Source organism: Acinonyx jubatus, chromosome B1 (assembly GCF_027475565.1).
Source record: "Acinonyx jubatus isolate Ajub_Pintada_27869175 chromosome B1, VMU_Ajub_asm_v1.0, whole genome shotgun sequence".
In the NCBI taxonomy this organism is placed as follows: domain Eukaryota; kingdom Metazoa; phylum Chordata; class Mammalia; order Carnivora; family Felidae; genus Acinonyx; species Acinonyx jubatus.
In genome coordinates, this window is record NC_069382.1 from 199736586 (window position 1) to 199763185 (window position 26600).

General features: G+C 42.4%; 1 protein-coding gene across 10 annotated transcripts in view; it reads right to left on the reverse strand.

The window, feature by feature from the left end:
- The window catches only part of ADD1 (adducin 1), an 84975-nt gene extending 59458 nt beyond the window's left edge, over window positions 1–25517 (reverse strand). For all 10 annotated transcript variants that reach the window (XM_027069268.2, XM_027069208.2, XM_027069262.2 and 7 more), the window contains exon 1: window positions 25376–25517. The gene's annotated coding sequence lies outside the window, so the exon portion shown is untranslated. The remainder of the gene's footprint in view (window positions 1–25375) is intronic.
- Window positions 25518–26600: the final 1083 nt, after the last annotated feature.

The following is a 26600-nucleotide window of genomic DNA, read 5'->3' on the forward strand; positions in this document are numbered from 1 at the left end:
CTGGAGCCAGACTGCTTGAGTTCAAATTCCAGCTCAGCCACTTACCGACTCTGTATGCTTGGGAAAATTTCTTAACTTCTTCGGCCTCATTTCCCACATGTGAAATAATAAGGCTTAACAACAGTACCACCTCAATGCATGTAAAATGCTTGGAAACAAGTATCTGACACATAGGAAGTATTCAAATGTTCGTTATTAGTATCACTGTCAGAAATTCGTATTCCTATCTCGCTATTAGAATATAAACCCAATAGGGCAAGAGGCTCATCTGTACCGTTTACTCCTGTATTACAGACTCACACTTCATACACATAAATATAGGGGGAGAGACAGACAGACAGACATGTCCAATCTAACATTCTGGACTGGTAATGCTAATATAAGCATTTGGATGCTAGAGCATTTGACTGTAAGAAAAGCCATCACCTTGCTTCATTTAATCACAACTGACATATGACTCAAGAGACTCTGGGGACGCAAGCAGCTAACTAAACAGGCTCCAAATCTCCGCCTGCCACTCACAAGGACAGCAAGTGGACAATCTGTATATCAAATTGGGTTTTGTGTTTTGAGGTGCCTGGGTTTTACATTTCCAAGAATTACGTCAATTCCCAAAGTCGGTATACAAAGCAAGGCCAGGAGCCCTATGTGTCTCTAGCTGACTAGATTTGAAGATTCAAGCAAGTGTAACTCCCAGAGGCCGGAAAATAAGAAAGAATTCCAGACTTCACAACTAAGTGTGCATGGTAATACAGTGAGGCTCATAAACACTGCATAAGATCCAGCCGAGCAAGATAGGAGGCACAGGTTGGCCAGACACGTGTAAGTATAGAAAATTCTATACAGATGTGATGAGGAAGAAAAAACCCACTCTGCAACCTAGTTAAACACATTAGGAAGGACCGTCTAACAACACTAGCATGAGAATGTTTCCCCCAAAAAGTACATTAATCGGTATCAGGGGGAAGAGTTTAATAGTTACAGAGGAGTAGGATGGAGAAGTATTTAGTCATAAAAATGATCTTAAGAGCAGTATGTAAGACACGGGCAACACTTCAAGTTATTCAAACGGCGTGCACAAAATATCACTGCAGCTGTGACAAGTACACAACAGTGACAGAGGCCAACATGGCTAGACAGAGGCTCTGTCATCCGCTCCTTCACTCCACAACCCCTAGTATCTGTTGGCTGAAATAAGAACAGGCTGTTTGCTCGGCTAGCTCTGTGTGATCCCACAGCTCTGTTCTCCACCTGGAATCTGCCTGGAATCAATATTCTAAGGGAGGCAGTATATGGTAAGAAAGACTGTGAGTGGACAACCCTCAGGTCCCACAACTGTGGCGAGGACAGCGACGCTTAATGGGAAGAAGGGAGGACTGTCGCCAGGGTTCAAACTCCAGCCCAGATACTACTAAGAGGGTATCCTGGGCAAGCTCCCTATTTGTATCTCAGTTTTTTTATGGTTAGAAGGGGGTCAATAATAATATCCACCTCGCACAATTGTTGAGTGAACATGACATGCTCAACACGATGTCTGTTTGATGCAGTCCCGTGCACCTGCCAGTGTAATCATGACAGCTGGTGCCTGAAAACACCGACCCTCGGTCACAGACGGCATCATTGTTCATATCGCACCCACCAAGCCAGATCCAGACTTTCAGAGGAACGAATACCAGAGGAACTCCCTAAAGTTACTGAGTAGACAGATGTGGCTATTAAACAGAAAGATCTAGTTAACTGAATATTTTGATTAATAAAATTGCCGGTTTTCAAAACCCTCAAATATAATAAAACATACTTAATACTAATAAATACTGAACAAATCAACCTTTGGTAGTTAAAATTCTCTAGAATCATTTATGTATGTAAATGAATGTCAACAGCTCTCAAATATAAACCCCTTATTTTAAAAAGTACTAAATATGTTGGGATTGAAGGAAACCCTGTAATCTTTGCATACCCCTTTGGGTTAAAAATGAAAACAAAATGGCTAAAAACAAGAACTATTTAATATCTGTATATGCATAGGTGCTTTTATTTATTTTTTTTAACGTTTATTTATTTTTGAGACAGAGAGAGACAGAGCATGAACAGGGGAGGGGCAGAGAGAGAGGGAGACACAGAATCGGAAACAGGCTCCAGGCTCTGAGCCATCAGCCCAGTGCCCGACGCGGGGCTCGAACTCACAGACCGCGAGATCGTGACCTGAGCTGAAGTCGGACGCTTAACCGACTGAGCCACCCAGGCGCCCCTGAATAGGTGCTTTTAAAACCTTAAAATCATGGGCACCTGGCTGGCTCGGTTGGTAGGGCACATCCGTGACTCTTGATCTCAGGGTTGTGAGTTCAAGCCCCACGATGGGTGTGGAGCCTACTTTAATGAATGAATGAATGAAACCTTAAAATCATGTGGCTATTGATTAAAATTTTAGAAATAAAACCTTTTTAATTCAAGGGAAAAAACAACTTGGAGGACAGTCGAAAAGAGTCACATTCTGGAAACCACTTACTGTTGATTTTACCCAGACATGTTAAGTGGCCATTGGAACTGTAGAAGAAATGCAAGATACAGGGTGAACATTAATAGTATATCCCCACAGGAGATCCTGTTTAAGCCCAGCAGAAGCCAATTGCTCTTTTCAAAGGAGAAAACAAAGTTTATCCCTTTCATTCATCCCATTTCATTTAATACCTGAATAATACTAGCACTTTTAACCTAAACAACCCAGCTTTGAAATGAGCAAATAATTCATTCTTTCCCAAGTATTTTATACTGTGTCTAGGAAAATCTTGAGCCTTGGTTTCACAGCCTGTTCTTCTCGTGGTTATATAAAATAGAAACAACCCACCAAAGTGTTCAGATCCAAGCTTCAAATGAATAGCAATGTTCTGTTTACTTAGGGGAGGCAATTCTATTCAGGTCCCAAAAGCATGGCATACTATACTTCAAAATTATTTCCACACAACAGTTCAGAACCCTTCTGAAAAACTACAGCCTATTTTAACAAGCCAGTAAAAATGCAAGGCACTCTTGGGGCACCTAGATGGCTCAGTCGGTTAAGTGTCCGACTTCAGCTCAGGTCATGATCTCTCAGTTCATGAGTTTGAGCCCCACATCAGGCTCTGAGCTGTTGGCACAAGCAGCTGTTTGTGCCAACAGCTCAGAGCCTGGAGCCTGCTTCGGATGCTTCTCCCTCTTTCTCTGCTCCTCCCCTACTCACGCTCTCTCACAAACAAATAAACATTAAAATTTTTTTTAAATGCAAAGTACTCTGAAAATAATTGTAACATGGCAAATAAAATAAACATCTCAGAGGGGCGCCTGGGTGGTTCAGTTGGTTAAATGTCCGGCTTCAGTTCAGGTCTCGCAGTTCACCTCGGAGCTCTGTGCTGACAGCTCGGAGCCTGGAGCCTGCTTTGGAATCTGTGACTCCCTCTTTCTCTGTCCCTCTCTCATTCACACTATGTCTCTGTCTCTCAAAAAGTAAATAAATGTTTAAAAAAAAAAAGGTTTTTTATTTTTAATTTTTTTTAATATATGAAATTTATTGTCAAATTGGTTCCCATACAACACCCAGTGCTCATCCCAAAAGATGCCCTCTTCAATACCCATCACCTACCCTCCCCTCCCTCCCACCCCCCATCAACCCTCAGTTTGTTCTCCATTTTTAAGAGACTCTTATGCTTTGTCTCTCTCCCACTCTAACCTCTTTTAAAAAAAGGTTTTTAAATAAACATCCCAGAAAATGTGACCCCTTCAAAAACTGCTAGTTTTTGGGGTGGGAGCTCAAACACAGTTGCCAAATGAAATAGCAGAAAACTGTGTCTCTAAAACAACTGCTTGAAGGGTAAACCTGACAATGGAAAGTGTACAGTAAAAGAAACCCCCAAATGGGTTAGGATTAAATATAAAGTTTTACTTCCAGGGGCGCCTGGGTGGCTCAGTCGGTTAAGCGTCCGACCTCAGCTCAGGTCATGATCTCACAGTTTGTGGGTTCAAGCCCCGCGTCGGGCTCTGTGCTGACAGCTGGGAGCCTGGAGCCTGCTTCAGGTTCCGTGTCTCTTTCTCTCTCTGCCCCTCCCCCACTTGTGCTCTGTCTCTCTTGTCTCTCAAAAATAAATAAAAATGTAAAAAAAAAAAAATTTTTTTTTAAGTTTTACTTCCTTTTTGACTCACAGACTCTGAAAAGGAAACAGAGGGATCACTGAGATTTCCCCGCTCCGGTAGATCGTAGATCGTAGATCGTAGATCGTAGATCGGAAGTGGCTGCTTTGTCATTCCTCTGACCTTTACTTGAGGATGAATGTCCTCCCTGTGTTTGTTTACGTCTCCAATTTCCCACAGGGTCTATTAATTTCTTTGTCCACCTACCTCTCAACTCCTGATGTAGTTACTCCTACAAATTAAAAAAAAAACAAAAACAGTATACCTACTGACTTTTTGTCATATTTGATTCCCCAGACTGTTACTTTCTATAATTTTATTTTTCAATGAATATTTTAATATTTTGTATACTGAGGTCTGCAAACTTCTCCCTCTGAACTCTTCTCTTTAAGAGACACTCCTCATTCCTTCACAGACGCAAGTCCCACAAATGTTCCGAGACAGTTTTCAGGAATCATCTCTGATAAACATGCTATCGTGCTTTCCCCACAGTCTCTATAATTATAAACATGTGTCCTTAATCCATCTGGACTTTATTTTCATGAATGATGTTTTCCAGTTATCTCATTGCCGATAATCGCCTCTCCACAGAGACACATGAGTGTGGTTCCCTCCCGACAGGGCCAGGGACACACAGGCGAGCTCTGGGGCAAGAGCACCCCACCGCTTCCTCCCATCTACACCACCTGACCTGCACCTCAGTGGCTTCATCTATAAGGAAATACCCTCAAGTCACATGTCCCAAGGTTGTTGGGGCAATTAGAAACAATAAATGTAAAATATCTAGCACAATGTCTGACACAGTGGATACCCGATAAATAGGAACTATTTTAATTATCTAGTTTCTAATGGGAATACAAAAGTAATATGCCAAAAAATTCACTTCGGAACTTCAAGAACATCAGGTTTAACCAACTAAATGTTAAAACACATTATTTTAATTAAAAGTTAATTCTATTATAAACTCATCTTATTTTATCTTTTTATATTTTAACTAAAAAACTACCGTATTCTATCTGTATCAACACACAGTAGCACTAATTAATTGAGATTTCTCACTTTAACTCCATCCCTCAACCAACATTCTGGTGTGGCTTACTGAAACTGATGGGTGTGGTTCTGAAAACAAGGCTGGGCGAGGCACTAAAGATAAGCCAACTAACCATCTGTTTCACTGAACAAATTTAAGTGAACTTCAATGTACTCTATGCTGTTTGTATTTCCAAAATCCATCTGATAAAACTGGTACAGAAAGAACCTGGCTTGGGTCGTCAACAAAATTCCATTTGCCTCTCAATGCTAACTGATTTATAAACCCCACTGAATTCACATTAGAGTGCAGACCCCAGGACCAGACCACCTGGATACCGATCTCAGTCCACCACGTACTAGCTCTGGTCATCCCTGGGCACGTTTCTTCATCTCTCTATGTAAGCTGTAGTTTTTTCATCTGTAGAATGAGAACGACAGCATTATCTACCTCCCTGGTTTAAGATTAAATGAGTGAACTCAGCACTGCTGAGAGTTCCCTGACAGCGGGCGTCACTGCTCTGTACTGTCAATCTTTAATACAAAAGCGAGACTGCACACTTACTGAAGGCAGGAGCTACTATACCACTTTACCTTCTGACATTCCCAACACAGTACTTGGAGCACAGACCTTAAACAATGCTTATTAATAAAAGGGGGAAAAAGGGCAGTGAGACAAAACCTTAGAAGAGTAAATTTTTAGCACCAGAAGGAAATTTAAAAGTCATCCAGTCACTTTACAGATGATAAAACTGAGCAAAGTCGTGACTTTACTACCAAAGTCTCACATGCTGGCCAAGCTAGCGCCAGCTCCTCCTACACCAGGAACGCCAACACATCTCGCTACACTAACCCTCAAAAGTGTGCATTTTACAATCACCTCACACTGAATATGCTTTCCTAAGTTTTAAACCACTATTCCACATTCACAACCACTATTTCCATTGTGTTTTACCTTTTATCTTAACTACCACACCATTCCTCTTGTAGCTCAGAAGAGCACCCCCTCACCCCCATCTGCTTGAAATATCCTATAATCTCTGTGCTTCTGCTGCAGTTCTATGGGTCCCTTATTATCCTTACCCACCTCCAAGTCTAGCTGGATTAGATTTAAGTTTGTGATTATGAAATAAAAACTAAACAAGAACAAAAAGATTAGTGAAGCATCAATATAATATCCAAGGACAGAATGGGTAACACTTTTACCTAACTGAAAGACACAAATCCCCAAATACCAAGCAAAATAAAGAAAAATACATATCTTATACATACAGTAATGAATCTATAGAATAGCAAAGGCAAAAAAAAAAAAAGAGTAACAATTAGACACTGGCAAGCTTGTAACAGAAACAACAAAAGTGGAGGAATAGAGTATCTTCAAAATGCTAAAAGGAAATAACCACCAATCTGGATTTGTATAACAAGCAAAACTCTCTTAAGAATGTGTGTGAAAATAGTCACTTCAGATAAACAAAAACAACAGTACCATCTACAGACCTGCAGAAAAGGAACTTCTAAAAAAGAAAAAATGATCTCAAGGGAAAACAAATCAGAAATGCCATGGGCGGGGGTGGGGGGGGGGTGGGGGGGGGTGCCTGGGTGACTCAGTCAGTTAAGCGTCTGGATTCAGCTCAGGTCATGATTTCATGGTTCATGAGTTCGAGCCCCACATCAGGCTCTATGCTGACTGCTCAGAGCCTGGAGCCTGCTTCAGATTCTGTGTCTCCCTCTCTCTTTGCCCCTTCCCCATTCATGCTCTCTCTCTCTCTCTCTCTCTCTCTCTCTCTCTCTCTGTCTGTCTCTCTCTCTCTCTGTCTCAAAAACAATAAGGGGTCTGACTCTTGATTTCGGCTCAGGTCACGATCTCACGGTTTGTGGGATGGAGGCTGTGGTGCTCTATGCTGACAGTACAGCGCCTACTTAGGATTCTCCCTCTCTTTCTCTTTCTCAAAAATAAACAAACATTTAAAAATGAAAATAGAAAGTTAGAATCAAGGCTTGCCTGGTTAAATAAAAAAGAATACAAAATGTGAAATGACAGAAAAAATACAAATTTATCAAAATCACCAAAAACGTAACCGTACTAAATTATGCCAGTTAAGAGACAGAAATTACAACTAGTGTGGTAGGCTGAATAATGGTCACCAAAGACATTAGTTCTCATCCCAGGAGCCTGTAAATGTTATTTTACATGACAAAGACTGTGGAGATGTGATTAAAGATTTGGAATGATGAGATTATCCTGGATTACCAAAATGCAATTGCCAACAAAAAGAACTGCAGAAGGAAATGTGACTACAGATTTATAAGACAAGAGGGTGGTGGGACCAGAACCAGAGACACAGAAACTGGAGCAAAGCGGCCACAGCCAACGAAAGCCGCAGCCACAAGCTGGAAGAGGCAAGGAGCAAATTCTCCTCTAAGAAACTCCAGAGAAGTTACAGCCTTGCCATCACCTTGACATCAGTTCCATGGTACTGATTTTGGACTTCTGGCCTCCAGAACTACAAAACAATAATCTCTGTTGTTTAAAGGTACCAAGTTTTAGGTAATTTGTTATGGTATCCACCAAAGGAAAAATAAAGCAAAAACAAATATATCAATAAAGCATAAGCACAGAACATAAAAGTTTGCAAGTAAATGGATAAAAATAGGTATTCCAGGCAAACACCAACCAAAAGAAAGCTGAAGTTTCTGTGTTAATATGAAACCAAAAAAAGACCATGGAAAATAAAAGCATTTACTTGGGACAGAAAAAGCCACTCCATAATGATAAAAAGTTTATTTCAAGAGAAAGATTAAAAATAATAATAAAATAGCCTCAAGACATATGAACCAAAATTACTCAGAGAGAAACTGACAAATCTACCATCATAATGGGGAACTAAAACATTGCTCAATTATTAATAGGCAAAGAAGTCAAAAATCAGTGAATAGTAAATAGAAAATAAGAATAATCAACAAGTTTATCTCCAGAAATATACAGAACTTTGCACCTCGCTGCTCTCTAAAAACAATTAAAGAATATACACTTGGGGCACCTGGCTGGCTCAGTTGGAAGTGTGTTGATCTCAGGATAGTGAGTTCGAACCCCACATCGAGTATAGAGATTACTTACACACATACATACAAGAATATATGTTCTTCTCTAGAATACAAAAAACATTCATAAATATTAACCACACCTCTGGATAGAAATTTTTTAAATCTCAAATTCCGGGGTGCATGGGTGGCTCAGTCAGTTGAGTTTCTGATTTTGGCTCAGGTCATGACCTCGCGGTTCATGGGTTCATGCCCCGCATCAGGCTCTATGCTGACAGCTCAGAGCCTGGTGCCCGCTTAAGATTCTGTGTCTCCTGGGGCATCTGGGTGGTTCAGTTGGTTAAGTGTCCGACTTTGGCTCAGGTCACAATCTGGTAGTCTGTGAGTTCAAGCCCCATGTTGGGCTCTGTGCTGACAGTTCAGAGCCTGGAGCCTGCTGTGTCTGCGTCTCTCTCTGCCCCTCCCCACTCACACTCTGTCTCTCTCTCAAAAGTAAACATTAACAAAAAAATTTTTTTAAAGATTCTGTCTCCCTCGCTCTCTGCCCCTCCCCCACTCACGCTTGCGCGCACTCTCGCTCTCTCTCTCTCTCAATAAATTAAAAATACAAACCATTTCTCTGGTCACAATCCAATGAAAACATATCAATAATAGAAATTTAAAAATTTTTACATGTGTATTAAATATATATGTATACGTATGTATACATAAACATATATATTTCAAAATTTAAAAGCACACTTATAAACAACTAATGGGCCAAAGCAAAAATCATAATGAAATTTTAAACACACATAATGAAAAGATAATACTTGAAAACTACTGGCTTCCCTAAAGAGCTACTTTTAGAGAAAGGTAGACTTAAACACTTTAAGTGACCAACTTCTAAGAACTTAGAAAAAGAATAAACTTCACACATTCAGCAATCCATAACCCTCCCTATGCTTTATTTATTTATTTTTTCTAATCCTTAAAACAACTCTGAAAGTTAGATTATAGCTATAGCTAAAAATGTGCTGATTACCTGAGTTTAAAAGCACAAACCACATATCCTTTCACAGGGAAAAAAAAAATGTATGTACATCACATCTCAAAACGCAATTCATGTATCCAATCTGGCAAACGACACGCAGCCTTGATTTTTACTGGGAATGAAGATGATGTCATGGCTTTTTTCACAGCACAGTGAAATCTGGGGTCAATGGCCTCAAAAGCTGAAATAATGTACAAATAACAAAAAAAAAAAGTACTGGCAATCTCCCATAGTTGTAGTCATGAAAATCTGCACTATTTTCATGAGGATTCTACTTCATCCTAATGCATTATGAAGCAATAAAAATGGAAATTATCCACCAAGAAAAATTAAAATATACTTTAAAACAGAACTGTTAGATTTTTAAGAACTGTTAGCTTTATTTTTATAAGATACAACTGATAAAAGTAACTGTGGGTGAGCAGCATGAAACATCTCAATGATTCCAACAGCCCTAACAGGCATCCATCTAGTGTCCCTCCCAAAGACGTGAGCAGGAGCACCTGTGCAGCCTCATGGGCTTCTTCTCTGACCTGCAGAGCCATGAGCCCTACAAGTGGGACCTCTGTTCTTGTTATCTTCAATTCCTCAATGCTCAGTACAAATCCTGGTAGATGGAAGTCTTTTTAAAAAGTTCAGTAAGGGGCGCCTGGGGGGCTAAGTCGGTTGAGCATCCAACTTCGGCTCAGGTCATGATCTCATGGTTCACAGGTTCAGGCCCCGTGTAGGGCTCTGTGCTGACAGCTCGGAGCCTGCAGCCTGCTTCATATCCTGTGTCTCCCTCTCTTTGCCTCTCCCCCACTTGCGTACTTCCTCTCTCTCTCAAAAATAAATAAACGTTTAAAAAAAAAAAAAAAAAAAAACCTTCAGTGAATTAAAAAGTCTCCTAAACGCTATTATCATTTAGCAACTAGAGACAAAGAAAATTCATACTTTCATCGTTTGACTAAAAGTTAGAAAAGAAATGCTTCCTTTCCCTGAAGAAATTCCCTGGTTTCTAAAACAATCAGTCTAACACCCTAGGCAAAAACAGAGCACATTAAATATTCCAGATTCTCTAAGTCAAGGTCATTCCTGATATTCATGCGGTCAAAACACATTGTGCTTCAGTCCCTGGAGATGATGCTCCACACAAACTGAGATAGGGAGTATCTGGATTGTGGGGTTACTAGTTCCCCAAAGATGAGTGCATTAATGTCACATCCCTTCCTACTGAAGTAGACAGGCCTAAAGGGAGCTCATTTCATGAGACTCGAGCACCATTTCTAATCCTCACTGCCTGCCTGAAGCTCTATGCAACAATAACTTGATTAATGGTATCATCTGGGAATGAGGTTGGCCCGTTAACTAAAATATTCTTAAATCTTGGAAAGCATGTTCAACCACAAAATCCTTGCTAAGCTGCAAAAATGTACAGCTGTACATGACACAAACATCTCTGCACAGAGCTTTGACTTACTAAAAAAACACACACACACACAATGGTAGCGGTTAATAAACAGGGCTCTCTGTTGCTTTTCTGTGCCTTTCACTATTAGCGTCCACTTCTCCCTAGTCTATGAGGATTCTACTTCATCCTAGTGCATTATAAAGCAATACAAATGGAAATTATCCACCAAGAAAAAATAAAATATACTTTAAAACAGATCTGTTAGAACTACTCTATACACTGGAAAAGAGGAAGGAAAGGGAAAGTGCACACGGACAGCACACCTGTGCACCATAAGCAGTCACAAGTTCTCCCTGCGGCCCACGACACTTTCTAGTTAGACAGGACTGTTAGTGTTACTACTCCTACAGAAAGGAAAAGGAGTTCAGAGAACTTCACCAACTTGATCCAGGGCCACACGCTCTGAGCAGCAAAGCTGGCACTGCATCCTGACACCATCTCCCTAATCCCCGGTGCTACACCAACAGTCGACCACGGACTCGCTGCAGTGAGCCTGAGCTCCTAGTGCAGCATTTGCAGGTTTACGGTTGGACTGAGATACCATAAAATTCACCCAATCAAAGTGTGCAGTTCAGTAGTTTCTCGTTTATTCACAGAGATTGCAACCTTCATCACCATCTAATTTTGTAACATGTTCCACACACAGTCTCTCGCAGGCTCTCCCCACTCTCCCCACTCGTACTCCATCCTCTTCCCCGTTTCTCTTTGGCTTAGCATAAGGTTTTCCAAGTTCGTCCATGTGAAGCATGTATCAACACTTCATTCTTTATTGTTGCCAAATACTGCTCCATTGCATGGATACACCACATTTTGTGTATCATCTATCAGTTCATAGACGTTTGGGGTTGTTCCTATCTTTTAGCTATTAAGAATTACACTGCTGTGAACATTCATGCACCAGCTTTTGTGTGGACGGATGTTTTCACATGGCATTTGCATTTTCAAAGTGTTTTAATAACATTCTCTCCTTTGTATCTTTTTTTTTAATGTTCATTTATTTTTGAGAGAGAGAGAGAGAGAGAGAGAGAGAGAGAGTGGGGGAGGGGCAGAGAGGGAGACAGAATCAGAAGCAGGCGCCAGGTTCTGAGCTGTCAGCGCATAGCCCGATGTGGGGCTCAAACTCACGAACCGTGAGATCATGACCTTAGCCAAAGCCAGATGCTTCACTGAATGAGCCAACTGGGTGCCCCTCTCTTTTGCATCTTAAAACTGCTTCATTTTGTGATGGAGAAAACTGAGGCTCAGAGCAGTAAAGTGACTTTTTCACCTACTGCTCAATCACTCTCAGTTAACCAGCAGTAGACCCACACCTCCCAGCTGAAGACGGGCTCCTTCACAACCCTACACTGCTCCATCTCCCCTGCAGGGAATTTCAAGCAAGAGCAAGCAGATGAGAGGAACCGTAATTGTAGATACAAGTCATTCTAAGTCAATCCATAAGGCAAATTTACATTGAGCCTTTCAGAGTAAGAGAAGGGAAGAGCAAACAAAGTGCTCAGGACAGGGTATTCTAAAGGCCCCCCTCAAGTGATGGCCTTCTCTTCCCCGTGCAGACTGCAAAAGCTGCCACTGCAGGGCACCGTGTAGGCACACGAGGAATAGATACCTACTGAGTCCTGTCCCTGCGGGCAGCCGGGGGCCTGGTGCAAGCCTGCACGTGCCTGCGGGTTCCATCATGACATCAGCCTCTGGGGGCTGGATGCAGAGCTAATTTGTTCTGATACAGGTGACAATATCTAGGGGGCACAAAGTACTATGGCCAGTTGTATAACTTCTCTTTCCCAACCTCCTGAAACAGTTGCTAGGCTTACGGTATTTCTGGTAATACAGTTCAGAAACAAAGGTTCATAATTACATGAGTAATATGTAACAGCCATTTACTGACAGCCTGCTAGGTACCAGGTACCTTACAATAACTGTGTAAGTTAGTTATGTGGAAACACTTTATTTGGGGGAAACATATCGCTAGTGGGAGCGTAAGTTGGTGTAACTTCTAAGAAGCAAAATTTGGAAACAGCTATGGAAGCCAAAGCGCAAATATCCTTGGGCCAGGCAATTCACTCCTCGGAATATCCCTATAAATATACTTCAGAGTGCCCAAAGATGGAGATGCAAGAATACTAACTGAAACATTTTATAACAGCAAGATTCAGAAAACAAACATCAATCAATACAGCAGTGATTAAATGACAGTCTACTTGTAAAATAGGATGCGTGAGACTTAAGGAGAACGAAATAGATTTCTGTGTGCTGACATTGGGCATTCTCTGAGATGTATTAAGGCAGAGCAAGATCAGTATCACCATGTGTAGCCATTTCTATTTTTTTTCTCGTACAGTTTATTAATTTTTTGCAACCTGTTCCTTGTTTGCTTTAAGCGAGCTCCATGCCCAATGGAGCCTGAACCCATGGCCCCGAGATCAAGTCACACAGTCTACTTACTGAGCCAGCCAGGCACCTCTACAGGAGGTATATGTGCCAACCACCCTTCTGGCTGTGTGATCTCAGGCAAGTTACTTAACAGCTTCCTCATCTTCAAAGCAGGATAACAACAGTACTTCCCACACAGTGCTCAATAAAAAATTACCTGTGGCTACTGCTGTAACTTAACGATTATAGAATCATGACACTACTAGAATAGTAACATTAGTAATTTCGCTGTTGCTGTTATTAGATGGGCTCCAAAAAAAAAATCCATTTCATACCTACACTTCCCAGCATCAGGCATTAGGCAGATACGAGAAACCGACCTTCACCATCTGCTCCGTCTCCTCGAGCTCACGGCCTAGCTGGGACACCTAGCCCACGTGGCCTGCCCTGGTCGGTATCTGCCACCGACAGGCAACAAAAAACACCGTGTTGTGAGATGGAGCTCCACTCCCACTGCCCGAACACCTGCTCCCAGACACACAGAGATTGGAGCTCTGATCAAATGGCACCTCCTCAGTCAACTCTGTCCTCCATCTAAAATAGATCCTGCTGCCATCATCCTCTATTTCCCCATGCCTCCAGTCTTCACAGCAGTTACTACTACCTAATGTAACATTCATTCCTTACCTCTCATTCTACAATAGAAGTTCCCCAGAAGGGGAATGTGTCTGTCCGCTGTGCCTACAAAAATACCCAACACGTAAGAGGTGCTCAGTAAGTATATATGAAGAGATGGGACTGATATACAAGTTAACATGGAACAGAAAATGTGCTTGCAAAACAACATTTTTAAAAATTACTGTTGTTATTTTATCCTGGCAGAGAGGGTTCTCAAGGCACTGTTAAAAGATAAGTGTCCTACAGGCTCTAGTCCTACTGTATTTAAAATGCCAGCTTTTGGGGCGCCTGGGTGGCTCAGTCGGTTGAGCGACCGACTTCGGCTCAGGTCATGATCTCACGGTTTGTTGAGTTCGAGCCCCGCATCGGGCTCTGTGCTGACAGCTTGGAGCCTGGAACCTGCTTCTGATTCTGTGTCTCCCTCTCTCTCTGACCCTCCCCCACTCATGCTCTGTCTCTCTCTGCCTCAGAAATAAATAAACATTAAAAAAAATTAAAAAAATAAAATGCCAGCTTTTTCCTATATAGCATAAACTCATTTAAAAAAAAAAGCCTTGTCAAAATACACTGAACACTTATAAACTAACAACTATCAGAAACAATGTACATTAGTCATAACAATTGTTTAAAAAGATACTTCTGGAATAAAGCTCAAAGGGTAAAATGAATTAAACTTGTTTCCCTTCATTCCTTCCAATTCAAGTTTCCTGCATGTAGGTCAGAATAAGCATTAACTATTAAACAGTTCTGTTAAAATTTAATATTATGCTATGTTAAGATTCCTAACTATTTTAAGGAGACATGTGATTGCCAGTAAGCACTGACCAAACTAAGGGGGTATTAACATATTTACTGTTACTGACCAAATCTTAGATTCAGTTTTGAAAACCTTAAAAAATAGGGAATTCAAAAAAGGACATCCCTTCTACTTGCCAAAATAACTTTGCAAAGTGTGGAGGAAAATAAAAACAAAACGACATGTAGGATTCACAAGTTCACAAGTAAGTAGGTATTTTTTAGTGAATTTAGATTCTCAAGAAGGCTATGAACTTAACCTATATAAAAAGAAAAAGAAACTGTTGCAATTCACCAATTTTCCACCGAGAAAAATTTTAAAGTCCTGCTGCTGACATAACAGAACAATCTTCAAGAATATTTATAGGAAAAAATAACTCTTCATAACACAACAATGTAAAATTTACAATGCCTGGTATCTAATAAAAAATTACCCAACAAGCAAAGAACAGGAAAATATAACCCATATTGAGAAAATAATCAAAACTCACCCAGAACTGAAAGATAAGTTAAAATTAGCAGACAAGATCATTAAAACAGTTGGTAAAACCATATTCTGTATTTTCAAAATCTTAAGTAGAGAATTGGAAGATATAAAAATACAAATAAGGGCACCTGGGTGGCTCAGCCGGTTGAGCATCCGACTCGATTTCGGCTCAGGTCAAGATCTCACAGTTGTGGGATTGAGTGCCTCGTCAGGTTCTACACTGAGCATGGAGTCTGCCTGGGATACTCTCCCTCTCCCTCTCTCTGTCTCTCTGCTCCTCCCCTGCTCGTTCTCTCTCTCTCTCTCTCTCTCTCTCTCTCTCTCTCAAAATAAATAAGCTTAAAAATTTTTTAATAATAGATAAAATAAAATAAAAAATTAAAATGATGCAAATAGAACTTTTTAATTTAATGTTACTTATTTTTGAGAGAGAGACAGAGACAGAGCACGAGCAGGGGAGGGGCAGAGAGAGTGGGAGACACAGAATCTGAAGCAGGCTCCAGGCTCCGGGCTGCCAGCACAGAGTTTAAAGTGGGGCTCGAACTCACAAACTGTGAAATCATAACCTGAGCCGAAGTTGGACGTTTAACCGACTGAGCCACCCAGGGTCCCATGATACAAACAGAACTTCTAAAGATGAAAGCCACAAGGATCTAGGAGTACTGATTCATAGGGGCGCATGTACCCCAGTGTTTACAGCAGTGCTATCAACAATAGCCAAATTATGGAAAGAGCCCAAATGTCCATCAAATGATGAATGGATAAAGAAGATGTGGTTTATATATACAATGGACTACTACTTGGCAATGAGAAAGAATGAAATCTTGCAATTTGCGATAATGTGGATGGAACTGGAGGGTATCACACTAAGTGAACTAATTCAGTCAGAGAAAGACAGATATCATGTTTTCATTCATATGTAGAATTTGAGAAAGTTAACAGAAGACCATTGGGGAAGGGAACGGAAAAATAAGTTATAAACAGAGAGGGAGGCAAATCATAAAAGACTCTTAAATACAGAGAACAAACTGAGGGCTGATGGGGGGTGGGGAGGGGAGAGGAGAAAATGGGTGATGGACACCGAGGAGGACACTAGTCGGGATGAACACTGGGTGTTGTATGTAAGCAACGAATCATGGGAATTTAAGAGGAAGAGCTAAGAGCACACTGTATACACTGTATACATACACTGTATGTTAGCTAACTTGACAATAAATTATATTTAAAATATATATGTACAAAAGTAAAAAATAAAAATAAAGATGAAAGCTACAATGTGTAAGATGAAAAATTACATTGAACGAGACTAACGGTAGATTAAACACTGCAGAAGAAAAATTAGTGAATGTGAAGATATGGTAATAAAAACTATCCAAAATGAAACCTACAGAGAAAAGACAATCGAATAAAAGGGCATCAGTGAGCTGTGGGATAACTTTTAATGGTGTAACATGCATGGGATTGGAGCCCTCAAAGCAGACAACATGGAGAAGGAACAGAAAAAACGTGTGAAAAATAATGGCCAAGATTTTCCCAAACGTGATGAACACTACAAACCCAAAGATCCAAGAAAAAAAGCTCAATGTACCCCACAAGCACAAAAACATGTACACAAAGCACATCAAAATACGACTGCTCAAAACCAGTAACAGGGAAAAATTTTTAAAGCAGCCGTAAAAAAGGACATGTCACGTAAAAGAACAAAAATTAGGATGACAGCAGATTTCTCACAGGAAATGTTGCAAGTAAAAACCCAGTGAAGCAATACCTTTTGAAAAAGTAAAAATTAAAAGGGTTGAGCCCAACGGTTTCAAGTTCCAAGTCTTCTGGCTCAAATCTACACACCTCTGTGTAGCAAACTTCTAGGGCAATACCACCTTTGAATTGCAAGGATTACATTTTCTTAGATGTAATATACCAAACATCTGCTTTCTTAGTACATACACCCAAAAGGCAGGAGATAAATATTTGTTGGGAGTTCATCTAAGAGAATTTACTGCAACCTGTGGGCCAGGTATAATGCTACCAGTTCACTTACGTTATATCTAATCCCCATAAATATGCCAAATGAAGTAGGAAATAGCTCATTTTACAATTCAGGAAACAAGGGGTTAATTTGGCATAGAAAATTACACAGTGAGGTGTAACCAGGTCTTTCTAATTCCAAATAGCTCTTTCTATTAAAGTACAATTGAAATATATTAAAGGGAAAATGTAAAATACAAAAGTTCATTCTGGAACAGAGCTAGAATAATAAAATGGAGAATTCTATTCAAAGAAAGTAAAGCAGATTTCTTCGTGAAAACAAACAACAGTCTTTTTTCCACTTATTATAACGAACAGGCCTCCAACAACTGCCCTATGCCCAATACGACATGGTATTTCAGAACAGTGTTTCTCATACACAGTTCCTTAATGGATGCAACAAAACACAGGCCACTAGCAGACAAAACAATTTGGTTCAGGAGAGAGGTCTAGTTCAATCTAATGATAAAACTTAGACCCTGGCCAGAAATCAGCAAGTCATGATTCCCCCCACCCCCACCCCCGACCCAGCCAGATGCTTTTATAAGGGCCACAAGTTAAGATTAATATTTAAAGGTTGAAAAAATGATATTAAACATAAATAATAACAGATGATAGACATGCAAATCAATTCAGATTTCAGCGTCCATAAAGAAGGTTTTATTGGAACAGTCATGCACATTCATTTGCATATTGCCTATGGCTGCTTCCTGCAACAACAGTAGAGCTCAATAGTTGCAACAGAGACCCTACAACTCTCAAAGCCTGAAATACCTATTATCTGGCCCTTTACAGAGAATTTGCCAACCACTGCTTTAAGGGAACAGATGACCCACACCACTTTTAACAATCTGCCATGAACGTTACTCCTCACAACTTAGCTTTTAAAAAATAACTGAAGATCGCTAACGCAACAACTATTTCTTGAGGACCTACTCTGTGCCAGGCATTGTGCTGGACTCAAAGACAGCAGTAGTGAGGCACAGCCCTTGCTCTCACGGGGAACACCAGGACCAACAGTTATAATCAGCTGCCTACAGTGTCAGGACTGAGTATACAGAAGGGAGGCAGCACAGCCTGGTGGTTAAGAGCATCGTGTGCGGAGTCAGGCACCCTTGGTCTGAATCCCAGCCCCACCACCTAACTGTCTGACCTTGGCAATCATCTACACTCCCTTAGTGTTTTCATAGATAATCTCATGAGCACTGAACAGGATTGTTGTAAGGATTAAATGAGCTATTACATAAAAGCACAACGCCTGGCCTATAGCAGGTACTTAAAAAGATGAAAATTCTAGTTTATAAACTCAATTTTAGAAATTCTGTCTTGCTAATTGAAAGCATATCCCTGGTTTTCAACAATCATTTAAACAGAGAGAAGGACAAACCTCAGCAGAAAATCCAGAGGCACTTCACATGACACACACACCCAATGTGGAAGAAACACCACCTGCACAGAATGGTCGTCTTGGGCCCACTCAACACTCACTGAATGGGGGACCACTGTTCTGGGGAATACATCTGAATCACCTGGTCCAAGGTTGGAATTCAGCAGGTCTAGATGGGATTCCTGCATGTGTGTTTAAACCACAGCCATAAAACACGGTAACAAAAAATTTAATCTTAAGAAACTTCCCATTTCTCCTTCACAGAATGGTATTTTCCCTTTACCCACCGTACCCAGCTCTCAAGGGTGAGTTTAAACTCTACCTTCTTTATGTAGCCTTCCCTGAAGCTTTACGACCTTATGTTTTTAGCTATCATTGTCTTAAGAGTGTGACTTAATTTCCCAAAGACTTAAAGAGACTGAATCTTAAATCACTCATTCCACAAATATTTACTGGGCACCTCCTGTGTGCCTGGTTACCATGCTCAGAGCACTGTGGGAAGCAAAACCAAGGTGTTGTAAGAGATAAAACTGGAGATATATATGGGAAGAGGCCAAGCCTTGAAAGCCCGGTCCAGGAGCTCTGGATTTACGGACCAGGGAGAATTGATGAAAAGCTCTAAGAAAGGAAGTGTCATGGTCTAGTCTGTGACTCAGAACTCGTTCTAGCAAAACACAAAGGGGCCAACTTAAACAGCAAATAAATATGCTCTCTGCCTTCATAAAGTATGCTTGCTATGGGAAAAAAAACATGAGTAAGTAAACAAATCATTACAATTGAAGGACACAAGAAATGTCTGAGTTAGTAACAGGGGAAACCTACTTGAAAGAGGGGAGGCAGGATAGGGAGAGTCTCTTTAAGGGACTTTTATGCAGGGGACCAAAAGAGAAGGAGCTGGCCGTGCAGAGTGGTATAAAAGTGTTCACTCTAAGCAAAGAGATCAATGTGCGATTCCCTAAATGGGAAGAACGGGCCTCCAGGAAAATCACTGTAAATGCAGGATAAATGAGCAAGCAGAAGAATGACAGAAAGTGAGCTTGGAGATCATGTTAAGAAATCTGGATTATGTCGTTAAATATAAATGGGAAGTCACTGGGTTTTTGTTTGTAAGATGACTTATTTTATTCTGAGTACATAATCCAACTACATGAACTAAAACATATATCCAAAGATATATAAACTTATCCCATCAAGAGTAATTCTCCCCCCCATGCCATCCCTCAGCCACAGTTCCCTGTCCCTAAAGGCAACCACTTTTATCAATCTTTGAAAGGCTGCAAGCAAGACAGACCATGATCTAATTTATATTACATGAATAAATCACCCTGGCTGAAATGTGGAAAATGGGTAGGAAGGATGCAGGGAAACCAGCCGGAGGCTGCTGTGCTGATCCAAGGGAGATGTCACGGCTACTGGGCCCCAGATGGCGATAGCAGAGATGGGACAGGACTGGTTCAGAATGCATGATGGAAGCATAATTGACAAAACTGATGTTAGCAAAAGAGCATTAATAACTACAGCTATAGGAACTGTTTTTCATCCCCTTAAAATCTATAGGCCTAATATTTTAGACTTGAAAGCTTAAATATCTCAGAGTTCAGGGAACATGTATGTAGATAATAGGTGAGAGAACGATAGGTAAGACCAGAAACACAGATTACTACAATGTAATCTTAACAAATCAATTAATAATGGACTCGTGTGTCAATATGAGTTAGATGATTCTATCTCAGAAATGGACTTTGCAAAAAACCAACATAAAACAGTACTGCTGTAATTGAGGAGCTGAAATGGCAGCTATTAAAAAGAAAAAGAAAAATACAAAACTGAAGTCTTTAATATCTGTAGCTGTCAACCACCAAAGAAAGACTAAAGTCTAGTCAACTGAATTTCTGAGTATGAAATCAAACCTATGAGAAGTATTTCCTTCCAATCTGATAACTTAAAATGTACCAGAGAATTCTCATTAACTCATAGTATAAGGGGGAAAAAGCCATTAATGGATAAGATTTTTAAGTTAAGTATTCATTAAAAAGCACTTATGTGGTATATCTGCATAGTGGAGTATTATTCAGTCTTCAAAAGGAAAGACATCTTGCCACCTGCCACCAAATGGATGAACCTGGAGGACATTATGCTAAGTGAAGTCAGCCAGTCACAAAAGGACAAATACTGCATGATTCCACTTATACGAGGTATCTAGAGTAGATAAAATCATAGAGACAGAAAGAACAGAAGATGGGCTGAGGGCAAGGGAGAAGGTGGGGATATTGACTTATGGGCACAGAGTTCTAGTTTTACAAGATGAATGAGGTCTGGGATGGATGGTAGTGATGGCTGTACAACAACACGAATGTATATACCAGGAACTGTACACTTACAAATGGTTAAGATGGTAAATTTTATGTTATATGTATTTCACCACAACTAAAAGAGGCCTTTTAAAGCACCATGAGATAATGTGTATATATTACTATCCATCTAATAAAGAGGAGGTATGAATATAACCATAAAATTAAAATGTACAAAGGTTATCTATAGGGAAGAGAGGATAGGTGAAAATGAAGGGACAAAAAGAAGCTTCTTTGCCTATACCTTGTTTCATACGTTTGATTTTGAAAGACTTTTAATATTTTACGTCATTATAAAATAAAATTTTTAAAAAGCAATCCCTAAATATTGAAAGAAAAAAAAAAAAACTACGCACCGAGTAGTAACAAAATCAGAGTAACTATTCTAAGCGACTTTTTTTTTTTTAAGTTTACTTATTTGTTGGGGGGAGGGGGAAAGGGCAGAGAGAGGATCCCAAGCAGGCTCCACACGGTCAGCACAGAGCCCAATGTGGGGCCTGAACCCACGAACCCATGAGATCATGACCTGAGCTGAAACCAAAAGTCAAATGCTCACCCAACTGAGCCCCCCAGGCACCCCTTTAAGTGACTTTAAAACACAGTAATTTGACTTTATATCCCTCACAGGGATGCAAAACAACTCAAATTTTATTAGTCGACAGCAGTTTTAGTATTCTTCTTCTGAGACTCAGATGTGTATGGTGTGGGATGAAACAGTGAGTAGTTCAAATCAAGCTGTTTCTCTTGGAAGAAAAAAAGATACAGGTGTAAGATCAAGAAGGTTAAGTAGGTCTCTGTACAGTAACCTGTGATCTGTGCACTGAAAAGACCTAAAAACAGTGACCCAACCCAACAGCACAGAACTACCCCAGGACACAGACTGTCATTACTAAACACTGTTTTTCATGAAAAGAAACCAAGGCCCCTTGAAAAAATGGATGATTCCAGGGCTTGGGAAAGAAATGTACAAGATGAGCCTGGTGGGGTGTGTCACACTAGAATGAAGATCAAAGACTTGAGAGTCCTGTTTAAAGGATTTAGGAGCCAAACTGAATAGATTCCTATTGGACAAAGATTAGACAATCTCAGCATCAATAAAGACAATGTCTACAATGGATTGAACCATATCAAATATCAAGTATCGGTGAGTGACACCGATGACACACCATCGACACCGGTGACAATGACACAAGCATGCACAATTCACTGGCAACTTTTAGAGGATTCCAACTCATTTTGAGAACTAGTAAATAATGGAGAGGAATTAAGCATTTATCCTACTCTTCCCAAAAGAGCTAAAATTCAGGGTAACCAAATTACAGAGGAAACATTTCTCTTTATAGAAGCATTCCAGTTAATAAATGATGAAATTATAGGATTAAAATAACATTTTCCAAAGCCTAATAAAATAATGACTCCAGGCATTGAGCATCAAGGGTTGCTAACAAGACCACTAATCATAATCTGCCTACTAACCTACTGAAGTCTTTTTTGCCAAAAATAAATCCTGAATCTGATCACACCTATTGATTTACCTACCAGTTTACAATCAATTCTGTGTAGTTAAACTACAATACAGAATAAAATCCAGACTGGATATAACTCCCCAGGACAAACCACTCACTGAGTTTCATCAAATAAATTACAAAAGAAGACAAAAGATGGAGGGGGAATCTATAAATTAAAACAAGTCACAACGTATAAATAGCATTTGGATCCTCATTAAAACTGTTATTAAAAAACTGTAAGACAAGAAAATTTTAACACTGGTTGGGTATGTGAAGGTGGATGAGAAATTATTCATGTTTCTGTGATGGTGGTACTTAGGTTTATCTTTTTTAAAAAGATAGTAAATACACATACTGAAATATTTAAGTTAAAATGGCACGAAATCTGGGTCTGGGGGGATACAAAGAAAGACTGGCTAGGGGCACCCGGGTGGCTCAGTCAATTAAGCGTCCAACTCTGGATCTCAGCTCAGGTCATGACCTCATGGTTTGTGAGATGGAGCCCCGCCTGGCATTGGGGTCTGCACTGACAGCTCAGAGCCTGCTTGGGATTCTCCCTCCCTCACTCGTGCTCTCTCTAAAAAGACTGGGGTGCCTGGGTGCCTTGGTTGGTTAAGCATCCAACTCTTGATTTCGGCTCAGGTCATGATCTCACGGTTCAAGAGATCCTGCGTCGGGTTCCATGCTGACAGTATGGAGCCTGCTTGGGATCCTCTCTCTCTCTCCCTCTCTGCCCCTCCCTCCCTCTCTCAAAAAATAATGAACTTAAAAAAAAATAAAAAGACTGGCTATTAACACCTGTTTAAGCTGGATAAGGGTAAGCAGGGAATTACTACACCATTCTCTCTACACATGCATGAGAACAATTAAAGACGTAAAATAAATAAGTCAATTTACACTTTAAGTTTCATATAATAAAAACATCTTTCTTATTAATTGTCAAACCGCTAAAAATTGAGTCAATCAAGGTAAATTTTAACACTGGTCGGATATGTGTTTTTTTAACAATATTTTTTAAAGTATCTTTTAAGGCACTTCGGTATTTACTCTTCTGACAATACAGCGACTACTTGAAAGAACTAACTGGGAGCTATTATCTACAGAAACAGCCTTTATGGTAAAGTCTGCAACATAAAGCTGAACACCAAACATAACCTTATCAGTACCAGATAATGCCAAAGAGTTAAAGGAGAAAACGGCCGGCTGTACAAATTAACTTTCAGAGAGAAAACTATCCCACCTTTTGGAAACTGGGTAGAATTTACATTCAGGGCACGCAGTGAGCCTCTGTGACTGAAATCTAAACATACCAGCTGCCCTGCTGCAAACCACATCAAAACTCTGAAAAGCAGTTCTGACTGCCAAAACCATTCACTTCCTTTAAAAACACCTTTACGGGGGCACCTGGACGGCTCAGTTAAGCATCAGACTCTCGGTTCCAAGCTCAAGTCATGATCTTAACAGTCCACGAGTTCAAGCTCGGCATCCGGCTCCGCGCTGACAGTGCAGAGTCCGCTTGGGATTCTCTCTCTCTCTGCCCCTCCCCTGCTTGCTCTTTCTCTCTCAAAAATAAATAAATAAACTTAAAAAAAAAAAAAAAAGCCTTTACTCTTCTAGCTTTCCCCACAGATTGGAGGAATGTATTAAAATTTTGGATTTTAAGAAATAACTTCTACATTGCTAGCATCGGCCCATTAATTGAAGGCTGAATTGTACAATCTCACCGTCAGATTGGAGGAATGTATTAAAATTTTGGATTTTAAGAAATAACTTCTACATTGCTAGCATCGGCCCATTAATTGAAGGCTGAATTGTACAATCTCACCGTCAGATTGGAGGAATGTATTAAAATTTTGGATTTTAAAAAATAACTTCTACATTGCTAGCATCGGCCCATTAATTGAAGGCTGAATTGTACAATCTCACCGTCAGATTGGAGGAATGTATTAAAATTTTGGATTTTAAGAAATAACTTCTACATTGCTAGCATCGGCCCATTAATTGAAGGCTGAATTGTACAATCTCACCCTGATACAATTCACGCTCCTGGCCAGAGACGCCCTCCCCGCTCTGGTGCCTGAACTCTTACTCCTCCACACGCACTCGCTTTCACTGGAGGCCTCTGTTGTGGTTTTGCAAAGGAGACAGAGTGGACCGAGCCTATTTCTAATCCCCATTAAGATTTCAATGCGTTTTTCACACATATTAAAAAAAAAAAAATCTTTCCGTAATAACTTACCAGCAATACATGCAGCTGTTACACGTGTTTTCATCCTTAGGAATTTAACAGTTGCCTTATGTCATTTAGGCATAAAATTATATGATCACCCCACCAGCAGTTTCCGGTTAACCAAAATATTTATTTCAAGGTAGATGTGCAAGAGGTGAACACAAATCACCTACAAAATACCCTGAGCCGTAATTGCAAGGGTACAAACAAATGTTATTGTTAAAGGCAGAAGCCCTCTGCAACCTCCCCAGAACAAACGAAAACCAAGCACAGAGAGGGAGGAAGATGACCGCCAGCCCCTCAGTAACTCCCATCTGCAGGCAGGTTGGGCTGGCACACCCCGTCGTCTGTGAAAACACCAGAGCCCACAGGCAGCACCGGATGCTCGCGACCGTGCCCAAGCCCCGAGCCGTCAGCGCTGCAGGCCACAGACGGGGCTGTCGCGAGCACCCGCCGACCCAGCGCCGGGTCCCGCGCCTCCTCTTCCTCGCGGACCCCCGACGCCCACCAACCAGCCCACGGCGAGCTCCCGGGGCGTTCCCACGGAGCAGTCCGAGTGGCCAGGGATGTGCAGAGCGCCGTCCCCTCCGCACCCGGTCACCGCTGACGACCGCACCGCGGGGACCCCTCCCAGCGCGCCCCGGCGCCCGACTGGAGACCCGCCAGCGCCCCGCCCGGCGCAGCCCCCCACACTCCGCGGAGGCCCCCGCGGGCCGCCCGCCTCCACCCGGCCTCCCGCGCCGCAGGCCCCGCGGCCCGGCCTGCAGCTCCCGGGCCCCTCCGCCGCGCTCTGGGCCCCGCCGCCGCCCCTGCGAGCGGGCCTCACCTCAGGGGCGAATCGCAGGCAGCGCACCGGCTCCCAGGTCCGAGTGCGGTCGCCGCTCGTCGGCTCCGGCTCGGGCTGGGGCTCGGGCTGGGGCTCGGGCTCCGCCCCCTGTCCGCCGCGCTCACCCCAGCCCGCAGCTCCGGCCGGCCCGGCCTCTCCGCCCCCTCAGCCCCTGGCGCTGCCCCCGCCGCCGGAGCTGGGTGCGGCCTGCGGCACCGCAGCCAAACAACGCGCTACCCCATAGGTCCATCCCGCGCCGCACCGCCCAGCAAATCTTCCTGCTATTGGCTGACCGTGAGGCGGGCCTTGCGGAAAGGGCGGGGCTCGCGCTGGAGGGGGAGGGTAAGGGCGGAGGCCCCGCCTGCGGCCGCCGCGGATCCCAGAGGCCCCACCGGCTGTGGCCCAGCCCGCCCCCTACGCGCAGGGGAGGGTCCCAGCTACCTGCCGGCTGGGCAGGTGCGTGGGCACCGTGGGTCGCGGCCTCACAGGTCTCGTCACGGACGCAGGTGGGCCGGCTCTGCCAGCGGCGCCTGCTCTCCCGGACCCGCTTGCTCACTCGCGCGTTGTGCACTCGCGCGTTGTCGCGGGCCAGACCCTGGTGAAAGACTCGTGCGGGCCAGGTGCCCCGGGATGCGCAGCAGGCGTCCCAAACCGTCCCGTTCCCGGCCTGGGTGGGCGTCCGCTCCCTGCCCACCTCGCGGACTCCTCCAGCGCACGGACCCTTGGACCCGGCCCCCGTGAGCCTGGCCCTGTGCCTGTTTCTGTCCAGAAGCCCCGCAGAGCAGCGGGCGGGACCAGAGGCCGAGTTTGAGGCTGGCAGCCTGGGTGGAGTCAGGACAAGGGGGTCTGTGGATGGTGATAAGGCACCACACACAGGGTGGCCACCTGGTGCCCAGGGCCTACCCTGCTGATGCTTGATGAACGAGCACCGTTCTCCGCAGAGCCAGTAGAATGAGTCTAGGCGGGGGCATTGGCAAGACCAGGACGCCTGCCAGTGACCTGGAGCTAGCCTAGAGACCAGACCAGCACCTCTTAACCTCTCCCTCCTGTTGTCTCATCTGAATACCCCCCAAAAGGCCCAGGAGACAGGGAGGCAGAATTTCTTGTTCCCTTTATACCATAGGAAGCTGAGGCCCAGCACTGGGCAGGGGAAGAACAGGGTGGAACCCAAACCTCCCTTCTCAGCAGGAACCTCTTTGGCTTTGCCCCCAGAAGACTCAGGGAT